General features: G+C 50.1%; 1 protein-coding gene and 1 non-coding gene across 4 annotated transcripts in view; one reads left to right on the forward strand and one right to left on the reverse strand.

The window, feature by feature from the left end:
- Nucleotides 1-14616, reverse strand: part of Mllt1 (MLLT1 super elongation complex subunit) — a 44903-nt gene that overhangs the window by 13860 nt on the left and 16427 nt on the right. The window lies entirely within an intron of this gene.
- Nucleotides 6414-6476, forward strand: LOC116899792. Its single transcript, XR_004387798.1, has one exon. It is a non-coding gene; the product is annotated as a U7 small nuclear RNA (small nuclear RNA).

Raw genomic sequence — 14616 nt, forward strand, 5'->3', positions numbered from 1 at the left:
CAGTAGGAGTGGGGTCAAATCACATGATTTTATCACAGGAGGCACACGGGAGCCACCACAGAAACCAAAGCCCAGAGGCTTTGGGTGCAGGGGTTTGGAAATCAAAAGGAACCACTCTTGGATGATTTGACACCCCACTGTCAGGTGATGCTGTATTTCCACAATGTCCCAGCCTCTGTGTCCTGAGTGCTGGGATGGGAACAGCACTGCCATGCCTGTCCCCATCCCCAGGGCTTTTAAACCTACAGACACGGGACAGACAACTGACTTATGGTATGGGTGTCAGCACAGTTCCATGGAAGCAAAACAACCTCCTCAGCCAATGGTGCTGCTACAACTAGACAGCCACACGATGAGAAAAGTACAAGGGAACTCCACCTCACCCAGCAATCAGAAAGGAACCCAGGTAAGCAGCTGGCTCAGAGGGATGGGCTTTTGCCATGCAGGCCTGAGGACCACATGATAGAAGGAGAGGAGAGCAGGCTTAAGAAAGCAGGGACAAGAAAATAAAGATAGTCCTCATCCCTAAGAGTCCCAGAAGCAGCTGAGATCTGAAGGTTCAAGAGCTATGACACTAATGGTTACCAAGACCAAGACAGGCTGTGACACTAGTAGCTGTAAGCTGGAGGACCTGACACCCAAAATACCCAAGGCCCATGTGGGAGCTGTAGCTGCTAGTCATTCAGGGCTGCTAGGCACATGTCAGGACAACAGCTGCCACAGGCTGAGCAAGCAGGGTGCCACTACCTCCAAGCTGAACCCCAGAAGCTCTAGTCTCCTGGCTGGAAGTGTCTAGTCGGCAGCAGAGTCCTAAGCATTGGGCATTCATGCTCATGTGATGGCCAGGCTTGGGAGCCGCTCTCCTGATTTCTTGTTTGGATGTCTTAGAAAGAGAGTATAGCTACGTCAACACCCTTGATAAAGGATCAGTACTTCTTCTTTTTTTTTTTTTTTTTTCTTTTTTTCCGGAGCTGGGGACCGAACCCAGGGCCTTGCGCTTGCTAGGCAAGCGCTCTACCACTGAGCTAAATCCCCAACCCCAGGATCAGTACTTCTTGAGGGATAAGAGCTCCTTTGCTCCACCCCCATCCCTATCTTAGTGGAGATGGGCCCAGTCCAGACTTTTAAGCTTGACTTTTAAACCCACTGAAACATTAGCTTCACATTAGCTAGTCAGTGTGATTAAAATAGATTCAACTTCTGAGGAAACAACAACAAAAAAGTAATCCCACCAAAAAACCCAAGCAAACCACCATCATCAACCACCACCTCCACCACGAACATCTCCTCCTCTACCACCACCACTTCCTTTTTCCTTTACTACTACCACCACCACCACCACCACCACCACCACCACCACCCCTCCCCCCCTCCTCCGCAAAAGGCAGGATGCAGGACAGGAAGCCTCTGTAGGTAGCCCTAGGTCCAATGCGACCCTGTTTCCAGCAGGCATGCCCTGAGTCTGCCAAGGACTATGTCAGTATATGTGGGGAAAACCAGACAAAGGGTGTATGGGTCAATTTACTCAATGGTGGCCGTATGAGCTCTGAGGACTTAACGTGACTCTGAGCAGGGGCTCAGCCAGCAATGTGCCATCCCATGACAGCAGCAGAGTGGTCCCTGGGTCTCCCGTTCATCTGTTGGCATACCTGCCACTGGACAGGTCCTCCAAGAGTTGTGAGTAAAGGGCAATAGGGAATGAGACTAACACTGAGGGCAGAGACCCTGAGCTTAACAGACATGGGTTTCTGCATAGTCTCGGAAACAGATGGAAGGTTGGCCTAGATGAATGGGGGCTATGTCCCTTCTTGTTCCTCCCACAAAAGAGGCAGCAGAGGTGCAGAAGGCATGGAAACAATCAGCAGAAAAAGCTGCCCTCCCCCCTTTATCCCCAAGAAGCCAGCATCTCACACTGGCTCCCTCTCCAGGCTGCCCTTAACTGGATCCCAGATATCACTCTGTTCAGAGGGGAACCCTGTCTTGGCTGGAGTGGAGATGACCTGGCACTCACCCTGCATTCCCTACAAAAAGGACACAGACAGGGAAATAAGAGCAGGTCAAGGAGGGAGGACAGAAGAGGGAGGCGTTTCTACTGTGTGATACAGGATCTGGACCTGGCCAATTGATCTACAGCAGAGATGTAAGCTCAGACTCGTGCCCTTGGGGCCATCAAGCCTTAGGATCCAAAGCCACGCCTGAGAGAGAAAATGCTCCAAAGATGAACTAGCAGCCCAGAGGGGTGGGACAGGTCAACACCAAACAGACACCTTCAGGGCTTAGCAAATCATCTGCCAAAAGAAAAGAGGGGGAACTACAGCCGAAAAAGGATGAAGAGGACAGTGAGTAGGGCTGAGACCGTGACTAGAAGGGAAAAAGGACTAACCAGTCAGTGTAGGAAGACCTGTACCCCACTGGTTCCAGCCTGCAGCTCTACGGTAGTGACTAGAAAAAGGGCTGTGCAGAGCTGGCTCAACAGGGCAAGCAAGGACCCTAGGGAAAAGGTTCTTGGGTATGCATGTATGTTCACACATGCATAATTCAGTGTCTTCCTCAGTCACTCGGCAGCCTATTTTGTGAGGCAGTGCCTCATTGAATCCAGAACTTAACCAATTATAGGCTAGTTAATCACCAAGTCTCAAGGATCCTGTGGTAGTTTGAATACGCTTGGCCCAGGGAGCAGCACTATTAGGAGGTGTGGCCTTGTCAGAAGTGCGTCACTGCTCACTGCGGGAGTAGTAGGCTTTGAGACCCTCCTCCTAACTACATGAGAGCCAGACTTCTCCTGTTAGCCTTCAGCTCCTCCTGCACCATGCCTGCCTGGACGCTGCCATGCTCCATCTTGATGATAATGGACTGAACCTCTGAACCTGGAAGCCAGTCCCAATTAAATGTTGTCCTTGTAAGAGTTGCCTTGGTCATGGTTTCTTCACTACAGTAAAAACGCTAACTAAGACAGAGCCCTTACACAGGGATTATTCACATGCCACACATATTTCTCCAGACGGTGCTGGGAAGTCCTCATGCTAGTGTGGCAAGCTCCTTACTAGCTGAGCCCTGTTCTCTATGGAGTGACAGGGAGGGAGGGCAACCTGAGACAATGCACCATGCCTTTAGTCACCCGTGCTGACTCAGGACTCCTTGGGGACACAGATTCTCAGAGCTGGAGATACGCCTACACACTAGGACCCGAGGGCCAGCATATGCTGTCCAGTTCCCCCAAGGCTAAGGTCCTCAGTAACTTCAGTCAGTCTCGCAAGTTGTCCCAACTTCAAGCAGCTTCATATTCATCTCATGCCCCTGTACAAAACAGCCACCCATACCCACAAGAGGGCGGCGAGCCAGCATCTCTCCAGGCTCAGTCAGCTGCAATGCCACCCAACTGGCCAGACCAGTCCTGGTGCCAAGGGAGCCAGGAGTCCACACAGCTCAGGAGGAATGGCTTCAGGACAAGACACCCCTGGGCATCTGGACCCATTCCTCACCCTGCGTGTGAGAGTACAGCAGCCCTCAGACAGACTCTATGTCATCAGCAGTCAGATAGATCTGGGTATGGCCTGAACACATGGCTGAGGCCCCAGATCCACGTGTGAGTTCACAAGAGACGCTGCCCTCAGCACCATGCCCTTCCACAATAGGCAGTTATCACTCAAATGCTGACAGCAAATAATGTGGGAGGGGGAGGGAAAGGAAGGAAGGAGAAGACTGAAAGAGGCTCTGAGAGCCAGTCAAAGAGCCAAGGCCTCCCCTGATTGCTGATTTAAATTCAGTTCAAAAAGACTAGTAAAACACATACACTAAGAAATGAAAACCGTACAGAGAAGACAGACCAGCATATGAGAAAAGCACACAAGCACACTCACACCTGTACTGGTGGGGCTCAATGATGGGCATGCACCTGGCATATAAGCAGAGGCCCTGGGCTCTACCCTCAGCGCCTTAAACACAAAAGCAGTGACAAGTGAGAGCCATGTGGTCATTCCTGAAGCACCAGAAAGTGGCAGGCAGAGACACCAGGGCTCCTGCAGCACAGATTTGCAGACGCTCTGATGAGGTGTCTGAAAGTCTTATCTCCCACAGACGCGCAGTGGACTGTTTACAGGTCACATAGTGAGCCGGAGAACTGGCAAGGCTCATATCCAACACTTCAAGAGCAAAGAGAGAAGGTGCCACAGGCCAGCCGGCAGCTGGCGGGCAGTCCTCCACTTCTCTGCAGAATTTCAACTTTTCTACACTGCAAGCCACTCTCTGAATATGCCCTGCTGCCATGCTCTTCTCATCTCTTTACTTGGCACCCTCTGCATCTATGGGCCCTTCTCCTGTCCTCCCCCAGGGTCACCTGAGCCACCAGGCTTTGTGAAACAGCCCAGGCTTCAGCAGCATCAGGGACACTCTGGTCAGAGTGCCAGGCCACACATGGCTACACCTCACTGACCACACACACAAGGCTTTCCTGGAGACCTAGTCAAAAGCTTGCCCTCTCAGGACCCCCAGCAGTATGCATTAGTGCCCACTCTTGCTGCAGTGACAAGTGTCATACACCTTGGAGGAATACAGGATAGGAAGTCCCTTCGGCATGTGGTACCTACCAGTGAAGTGACAGCAGGTAGGAAAGCCCCAGCCAGCAGCAAACACTGCACAGGGACAGAGAGCCCCGTGTGAAGGCAAGAACATCTTGGACAGTGGAAGGACCCACCATTTGGGCTGGAGATGGCTTAGGTTAAGAGCACTAGCTTTTGCAAAAGACTTGGACTTAGTTTCCAGCACCCAAATGGTGACTCACAACTACCTGATAACTCCATGTCCAGGGAATAAAACACCTTCTTCTGGCTTCTGCAGCACCAGACAGACACATGATATGCACACAGGCAAACACTTAAACACAAGAAATTAAAAAAAAAAAAAATCTTTCAAAACGCACGGGTGACGACGACTCAGTCATTCTTGGCCACACAGAACTTGAGGACGGCCAGAGTGCACAAAGCCCTGATCTGAAATAAAGCCGACAGCCAGGAGACAGAAGCACTGATGGTCACTGAGGGACACTCTGACGGCAGGCAGTAAGGACAAACAGCCACCGGCCGGTGCTGTAGTGTGCACAGCTCAGGTGGTCAGGTGGGGATGTGCACACTAGGACCCCACAATAGAGTGGAGACAGAACCCTGTCTAAGGACTGGGGGCACGAGCAGCCCAGACTCTACCTGCCCCGGTTTACACCGGCATCTGCTATCACGCCAGGTCTAGACGCACACACAGCAGAGCCACAGCTGAGACTGAAACAGAGGAGCGGTTGCCAGGGTGATTCTGACTGGCTATGTTTGGGGGATTCAGGGATCAGACTTATGGACCTAACATGTGGGCAACTTGGGCAACTTGTGATGGGTATGTGACTCCATGGGTAGGACTGTGGTGGCCACTGCAGGTCTGTGGACAGTGTCCTTGCTGGACTATGGAGACCTGAAGACAGATGGGACTGATGCTACCCATCCTCACAGCCAGACCAGTCAGCCTGCCAGGTGCACAGCCCTAAACCAAGGAGACTCACCAGGCTACCATATGGCTGGCGGCAAGGGATAACTGTCTCAGAAACCCACCACGGAGATCAATATGGCCATGAGAGAGGCTTTCCCCTGTTCAGTCCCAAAGAAGAGCATGCACAGTGACAGGGCAGGGCTCACCAACAGCACAGGGAGATGCAGTGGGACCTTTGGAAGAGAGAACAGCAGCTTTCTGCAGGGGTGAGGCAGGGGGACCTCACAGCAGGCTGATACTGTGTAACACATCCCTCAGCAAGCAGAGACTCAAAGAGACACCAGGGAACTGTGCCATGAGGCAGTACCGGTCATCCCAATGCGCAGGAGGCTGAGGCAGAAGGATGCCAAGAAGGCTAACCTGGGCTTTGAGACCTTGACTCGGAATTAAAAGTACATAGAGAGCAAAAGATAACACGGAATGATTCCGTACAAACTGGCCTGTCTGGTGACAGCAGCTACTGTAATCAGCCTGTGGCAGACAGGAAAACAGCCAGGTGGCAGCATCACAGGTGACCCAGCACCAAACTTCTGATCTCTCCAAGTTCTGTACATATGGTGTACTCACGTATACATGGCACACACACTTGTACGTGAAGTAAAATACACAGCTTCTTAAACAAAACCAAACCATACAAACAAACCAAATCAGGTGACTAGGAACGCGAGCATGGAAGAGGATAAAGTGTCCATGCTACAAGCACAAAGACTCAAGCACAGACCTCTAGTCCCCGTATGAGCTAGATGTGATGGCACACACCTGTCACCCCAACCTTGGAGAAGTGTATACAAGGAGGGCTCAGGAGGCTTGTCCCCTCAACCCGTCCAACCACCAGTGAGCTCCAGGTTTGGTGAGAGACCTTGTGTCAAAAATTAAGGTACAGGAAGTGTTAAAGCTCTTTTAGAATTTGTTTAGCAGGTTTTCTGACTTTGGTCAGAAAAGTCCTTCCAATTAAAAAAAAATTAAGGTACAGGAAGGCAAGAGAGGTTGCTCAGTAGCTCTAAGCACTGACTGCTCTTCTAGAGTACTCGGGTCAATTCCCAGCACTTACACGGTGGCTCACAACATTTGTTAGCTCCAGTTCCAGGGAATCTGATCCCTCTTCTGGCTTCTGTAAGCACCAGGCATGCACTTGGATATACATGTAGGCAAAGCACCCATACATATAAAAATAAAGAAAAATTTTAAAGAAACCAAATCCTAAAAAGATATCCTTTAAAAGATATAATAAAATAATTTCTTAAAATATGGGCCAAGATAGAGAAAGACACTTGACACTGACCTCTGGCCTCCACAGACATGCACATGGAAACATGTTAATACACACATGTACTCATGCATGACAGGACAGACACAACACACAAATAAATGCTAAGAGAATAATGCTAAAGGGACAAGGAATAGCGGGTGCCAACAGACAAATCATGAAGAGAAAGCGAGTGTCTTTCTACTCACAGCAGAGTCCACAGAGAAGCTCGGCAGGTGGGAGCAGCAGCTACTCCTCAGGAGCTAGGCTCGCTTTCCAGCACCCATATGGCAGTTCATAACCATCAACCTCCAGTCCCAGGGGAGCTGACGCCCTCTTCTGGTCACCTTGGGTACCAGGCACACATGTGGTACACAGATACGCAGGCAAACATTCAAACACGTAAAATTTATCTTTTCAACAAAGTTAACTTCTTCTACAAAAAAGTAAAGATTCTGAACAAACCCACCACAAGCAAGAGACTGAAGCAGCTGTCAGGAACTCTCTGGAAACAGCAGGCCAATGGTGATACCTGCACCATAGCACTGTGCAGACTGAAGCAAGAGGAGAGATAGCAGATTCCAGACCTGCCACAGCAGACATGACTCTTGGACACAAAGCTTCCCCTGGCATGACCTCCTGAACATGCAGGAACAATCGCCTGTCCTACTGACTCAGCAGCGTGAGAAAAGGGACAGCCCCTCTTTAAAACAGTCTGTGTGGTTGGCACCAATCCACATAGAAACCAGGGATACCAGGGTAAGCCAGTGACTGCCAATGCGTATGAACACAGATGCAAACCCTGGGGAAACACTCGGAGAGTGCATCCAACAGCTGTGAAGATGGCGCACACCACACACCAGGGCTGGACCAGGGGGGCGAGGCAGAGCACACAAAGCCACCTGGAGTGGAGCACTGGTGACAGGAAGGGAATAACCACATGGTTTTTCTTGACAGTGGCAGAAAAAAAAAATAGCTTTGACAACATGAAATGCTTCTTAATCATAAAGGAGAGCCCCACAGGATTCGAGGAGTACGTGTGACATACAAAAGCTCTGTGTAGTACCTGCCTCTCCCAGGAGAGAGTCCTGCCATCTCCTAACAGTAAGGAGCCACAGGCCCATGGAACCTCTGGTCCCAAGCCCACACCCCTGACACAGAAGCTGCTCACATCCTTGCAATCTTGATTGGCAGTGTTCTGCAGGCTACACTTAGAGATGCTGTACACACTGTGCAGGATCATGTGTCTGAACCCTAAGGTATGCTTTGGCAGTAAAGTTCTTGGTTTTGATTTTACTTTTAGAAGTAGGCTTCCTTAACCCATTAACAGCCATTACAAAAGGCCCATAACCAATGGAAACTTTCCTTAAAACAGGAGGCAAGGACGCATACTTCACTAATGCTGAAAGTACTCGCCAGAGCAATGAGACAAGAGGCCATACGTGTTGAATCAGAAAGAAGGGAACCAAGTGACTGAAGACGATGTGAGGGACACGGAAACCATCTACACACACCTGCACCCACACACCCACTCAGGCATGCACACACATAAAACTAAACCTGTATCACTAATGATTCCACTGAGCTGCAGATGTGAGACTGTGATAGCTCAACTAAGTGCCACCATGATGAGATCTAGAGTTACCTGGGAGACAGGACTCTGTGAGGTTAACTGATTAACTTGATTAGGTTAACTGAAGTGAGAAGATCTGTCCACTGTGGGAGGCATCATTTCCTATGCTGAGACTCTGGGCTGTATTAAAATAAATATAATGGTCCAGCAATATGATTAAACAGGTAAAGAAACATGTTATTGCCAAGCCCCAGTACCCACATGGTGAAGCTGAGAACGGATTCCCATATGTTGTACTCTGGTCTCTAAATACATATACATACAAAATAAATATTATAAAACATACATATATAAAAATGAAGCTGGGCACAATGGTACAAGCAACTGATCCCAGCATTCCAGAGGTAGACAGATCTCAGTGGATGGAAGGCCAGACTGGAACCTGGTCTACATAGTGAGTTTCAGACCAATTATGGCTACCTAGTATGTCTCAAAAGTTACACAAAAGTAAAACCACACTGGCCCTGGAGGGTCATGTGAAGCCCAGGCTCTGTCTCCAGCACGAAATTAGCCCACAACTACAGAACTAGTATAAACCTTAGGGTTGGCCTCTATGACCTCAGGTGGCAACTGATACTACAGTCATGTGCAAATAAAAGGAAACCCAGAATACCAAATTTCCTAAAAATGTGAGATCTTTGTACATAAAAGGACATAAATAAGAAAATAACTGCAGATGGAAGTAAGGCACCTGCTGGTCACACATGGCCAGAGTTTAATACCCAAAGTACACAAAAAGCTTCTACCATAGAGCACGGCAATGTCAACTCCGAGCAGAGTGTATTATCTGAAGACCAGTGAGCTATCAGAAGACGCTGGGCCACCATGACCATAAGAAAAGGCAAAAACCTCAACAAGAAAATCCATTTATCCATTGAGCGGGTCAAGGTTTAAACATAGAGTAGGCGTGGTTGAGGTCACACAGACCCAGGAAGTCTCATCACAGTGAAAACAAAATGGTATAGCCACCACAGAACATGAGGAGCTGTTCAGAAAGTAAGGTTAACCTGACCCCTTCCAGGCCCCTTACTCCTCTCAGTCCTCCCAACTCCTCCTAGCACCCCCTCTTCCAAGACCTCCACTCCCCCCAGGCCTCTTACTCCTCTCAGTGCCTACCCCCCCCAACTCCTCCCAGGCCCCTACTCCTAGAACCCTCCTAATTCTTCTACTAGCATCTACCAGAATAGACAACGCCATGCACAGATGTGGTGTTGGCTGCCATGGCCACTGCATTTCCAACAGCAGAGTGAAAGTGGGGAGGAACAGTGAAGTTGCAGGGCTGATCCCACCTGTGGGCCTCACCTCTGTAACTTCTGCAGGACAGCCTGCCATCTGCTGCTTGAGCCTCTCCTGCCAAATACTGGCATGTGGTTCATCTACTTTCTGACAACAGGCTATTTAAAGGAGCCTCTCGGAGTGTGTGAAGTGTAGAAGAAAGGCAGAACAGGCCTCCAGTGTGGCTTGCTGGTGCTCAGTAAGGATGGCAAAAGCAAACAGCCAAGGTGCTGTGTAAATCCTGGCAAACACTATTAGGCTCAAACCTGGTTCCAGCTGGGCAGGGCTGGACTACTTTGATGTCCACAATCAACAGAGAACATTAAATCAGGGGTTTTCAAAAAAGCGCATACAAGGGCACCCAATGACCAAGGACAAAAAACATCAGTTTGAAAAACCAGAAGGAATTGGCTCCTGATTTCCCCTGGGAGTGACCATTCAGTCTCTAAGACAGAGTTGGCCCTGAATGACAACTGCAACCTACAGCATGTGTGCAAAAGTGACCCAGGCAGGTGTGAAGACACACTCATCCATGTTGACATATGCAAATGCACAAATACCCCCATGTACCTACACAAACATTCATGTGTTCACACAAATACACAAATAAATGTCATGCTTGTAAGAAGAAGGAAGTTCCTTTATACACAAGCCTTCATAGACTCAAGGGAAGCTCAGCTTATAGGAAAGCAGGCCTGGGGTCTAGGCAAGTCCCTCACTGCCTGGTTACAGATCCACTATGCTTTTTAAGCAGCCAGGCCACATCACAGCTAGCTTCTTCTCCAGCTATAGCCTGCAGAGACAATGGACCTCCTCTAGCTAGGTCTAGGGAACAGATGTGTTTGGAATGCCCTTGCCCACCGCCCCTGATAACCTACCAAGTTCACAGACTCTGACCACTTCACAGACTGAACCTAAGAGCCACTCTGACGGCAGCAGCTCCTGAGATGTAAGCATGGTACGTCATTTAGAGCCAATACTCTTTCTACTGTTGCTGAGACAGGGGCACCCCTGTAACCCTGCCTGGCCTGACTCTGCTGGCTCCAGACACTAGATGTCCTGTGTCTTTTAGTCTCTCTCCCCAATCTGGTGCTGTCCCTGTCTGAGAGTAATGCACATCTATCTATACACGGCACATGCAGCTCAACACAGGTGCACACACCAGGGGTGTGGTGGCAGGAAGACCTGCGTGCCTCCAGTGTGTCATCTGGATGTCACCCAGATCCAAGCACTCACATTGTACAGTGCAGAGCAAGTCTGGCCACAGCCCTGTGAGTGGCCTGGCTCTATTCTGAGGTCAGGAATGATGGGTGTGCTGCCTAGATTTATGTCAACAAGCTAGAGTCGTCTAAGAAGAGGAAATGCCTTCATAAGACCAGGCTTTGCACAAGCCTATGCGACAGGGCCCTGCCCATTGTGGGCGGGGCGGTACTCTCTCTGGGCTGGTGGTTCTGGGTTCTATAAGAAGCAGGCTAAGGAAGCCAGTAAGCAACACTCCTCCATGGTCTCTGCACAAGCTCCTGCCTCCAGGTTCCTGCCCTATTTGAGTTTTCTGTCTTGACTTCCTTCAAGGATGGACCACCATGTGGAAATGTAAGCTGAATGACTGTTTCCTCCCCAACTTGCTTTTTGGTCACTGTGTTTCAATGCAGCAACAGAACCCTAACTAAAACAACAGAGGAACACCATAGGTCTGAGCACAGCTGTGTGAGTGGCCTGGCTCTGAGACTAGAGATGGTGGGGAATGATATATGCCTACAGTTAGGTGAAAGCTCTCTCTCTTGCACTAGGTCCTGCTTTGTGGTTTTTCCACTGTGGCGCTTAACTGGCGCTCCTTTCAAGTGTCCGATCCTCAGCAAACCTCCCTGGGAGACCCATGAAGCAAAGTAGGCAGGCCACACTGCTGTCACTACACTGCCCTGCAGAACTCCACAGCGCTGTGACCCCTTCCCTGTATCTGCATGTAGCCTGGGTGATGAGGAGACAAGACCTTGCTTAGCACAGACCCATTGGTGTGATCAAGCTTGGGTTCCTCCCTCCAGGGAACTGACTCCCAGCTCCCTTAGAGACACAATTCCCTGGCTAGTCTTTGTCCTGAGAGTATATGCACAGGACAGGAAGTCATCATACAGATGTCCAGTATGACTCAGAAAACACTCAGACCCTCAGCAAAGAATCTCACATGACTCAGAAAACACTCAGACCCTCAGCAAAGAATCTCACATGAGAGACCCTGTGATGAGCCGAGAACTGCCTCAGAAGGACATGTGGGGACATAGCACTGTGCATGGTCAGCAGCCCAGAGCAACAAGGGGTCCATGACAACATCTGACCTGTAGCTCACATGAAGCCCTTGGGATCCCCAAAGAGTATGCAGGGGCACAAAACCTCAACCACCAGGGTGCACCTTCCTGAGGCCCAGATGCAGTCCCTCTCCCCTAGGACAGGACGGAGGACAAAGTCTCAAGACCTTGGGCAAAGCTGCCTGGGTACCTGCCTTCAGGGCGGGATGAACACTCAGGTACGACTGCTGGGTGAAGCAGACTGCGTGACCTGTGCGAGAACATGGTGGAAAATGAGCAGCCATGCTTCAACACGCCCAAGGGCCGCTGGAAACCAAAGACCCCTCCTTATGTAAGGATGAAAAGCAGGAGCAAAGCACATAGTGCAACCCACCCTCCCCGGCCTGCTGACACAAGTGAGCAGCTAGGCGAAGGCACTGCTCTGCTTGTGAAGCCCAGGAATGTGTTATGGCATAGCCTAGTGGCCCTGGCTCATCCCACCATGGCCAAAGCAACTAAGAAACACCAGGAGTGTGACTCTCCTTTTAAATGGTGCCTGGCACAGCAAGGTCTGCCCAAGATGCCAGGACATGGATGACAGCCCCATCCAGGATGTGCCTCAGATAGAGTGTGAGACAGGAACAGGGGGAAACAGCCTCTACCCAGGCCACTCTGCAGGCTCTGCAGTCCAGGAGCTCCATGCTGTTCACCCTTGAGGATACCAACAGCATTTAAAGACGCAGGGACACCACAGCTGACTGCAGGCTTGCAATCAGAAAGCCAGATCCCTGTATCTGTCCGATGGCAGCCATCCTTGGCTGAGACAGGGCAGCTAACTCTGGCTAGACCTGTGGTAAGTCAACCCATAGGGACTGGGGGAGCAGAGAGGGACTTAATCACTACAGAGCTGGGTAAACGCCTGGGTAGTAAGCAAGACCCTGCCTACTCTCAAAGCACTGTGCCTTCCACTGGCATGATGTTTACCACACAGTCTCCTCACCCATTAGCACAACAGGCTCTGGGACAAATTGCAGAGAGCTGTGGGTGGCTGGGGTTAGGATGTCTGAGGAACCAGAGCCCAGCCAGCCCACTTGCTTGGCCAGCAAGGGAGAAGCCCACAGGTGTCAGGGACACAAGGCTTCTGAGCACAGGGGACCATAAACAGTCCTTAAGCTTCCAGGACACTGAGTCTGTTGGCCCAGAGGTGGGTCAGTTGTACCAGTAGTCCCACTGTCCCTACACTTCATGGCCTCACCATGAACAGGTTGGCAGTAGGACCCTTGTCCCTTCCTGGACCACAGTAGGACAGACTGCTGTGTGCTTCCTGCCACTCACTTGATCACTGAAGGCTGCAGGGAAGTACTCATGACCTTGGCTCTGCCTCTACTGTGGCATGGCTGAAACTCAGGATGCACTTGCAATTCACTGAAACAGCACTTGCTCCCACAGGGCAGCACACCTGAGCCTGTCCCTAGAGGTCCTTGCAACAAAATGGTGTCTCTCCTGTCACTCTCAAATCTTTTCAGAGCTGATATAAAAAAAGGCTGAAATAAACTTGGGGCCTTTCGGGAATAAGGTAGCCCTTGCAACAGAGGCCTTTTCCAATACAGAGAGAAGCATAATGCTCCTAGACTGTGTGCATCCGGGCTGGGCAAACAGCTTCACTGGTGATGTTTTTGCTTACAAGCATCAGATCACTCCTGAGTGTGATCTGTAACCCCAGAGCTGAGGTATAGACAGGCAGATGCCTATAGTTCACTGCAGTCAAGCCAGTGAGAGGCCATATTCTCACGAGGTAGAGTAGGGAATCACCCAGTTTCTAAAGATGCTCTTTGGCTCCCATGCACACTTGTGAAAACATACCAACACACACAACTCAGAAAAAAAAGAACCTCACCGTGCCATCGTATAGAAGCATCATAAACCTTAAAACAACTGAGAGGTGAGCAAGAGGGCTCACTCGGTCAAAGTGCTTGCAGCTAAGCCTAATAACCTGAGTTCAAAACCCAAAGTCAGGGGATTTAGCTCAGTGGTAGAGCGCTGCCTAGGAAGCATAAGGCCCTGGGTTCGGTCCCCAGCTCCGAAAAAAAAACCAAAAAAAAAAAAAAAAAAAAAAACCCAAAGTCCCTGATAAAGGAAAGAACCCAATTCCCCACATGTGGTCTTTTGCCTTTGGTGTGTGTGTGTGTGTGTGTGTGTGTGTGTGTGTGTGTGTGTGTGTGTGTGTGTGTGTGTGTGTGTGTGTGGCGTGTGTATGTATGTGACAAACATATATAAATGCATGGACAGAGTAAAATTATAAAGTTGTAAGAACTACAGAGAAAAACAACTGGAAGGGCACAGGTTCCCAGTACACAGAAGTTAAATCTTTGGAGGAAAAGCCCCGCTCCCTGTGCCAGTGCTGGCTGCTGTGAGATGGCCTCGGCATGCGCAGTGAAGAAGCAGGCAATGAAAACTGCGCACACTGCACGCCATCCCAGCTGTCCCTCTGTGGGCACTGCTCTGACGCTTCATTCACTCAGGGACCCTGACAACTCTTCCCTTGGGAAGGTGGTTCTTAGGACACAGCCAACACAGCCTCCCCACTTGCCAGCCTAGGACATTTATTGTCTGGAGGTCTGTGTAGCCTCACCAACAGAACTTGCTCCAGG

Source organism: Rattus rattus, chromosome 4 (assembly GCF_011064425.1).
Source record: "Rattus rattus isolate New Zealand chromosome 4, Rrattus_CSIRO_v1, whole genome shotgun sequence".
Taxonomy (NCBI): domain Eukaryota; kingdom Metazoa; phylum Chordata; class Mammalia; order Rodentia; family Muridae; genus Rattus; species Rattus rattus.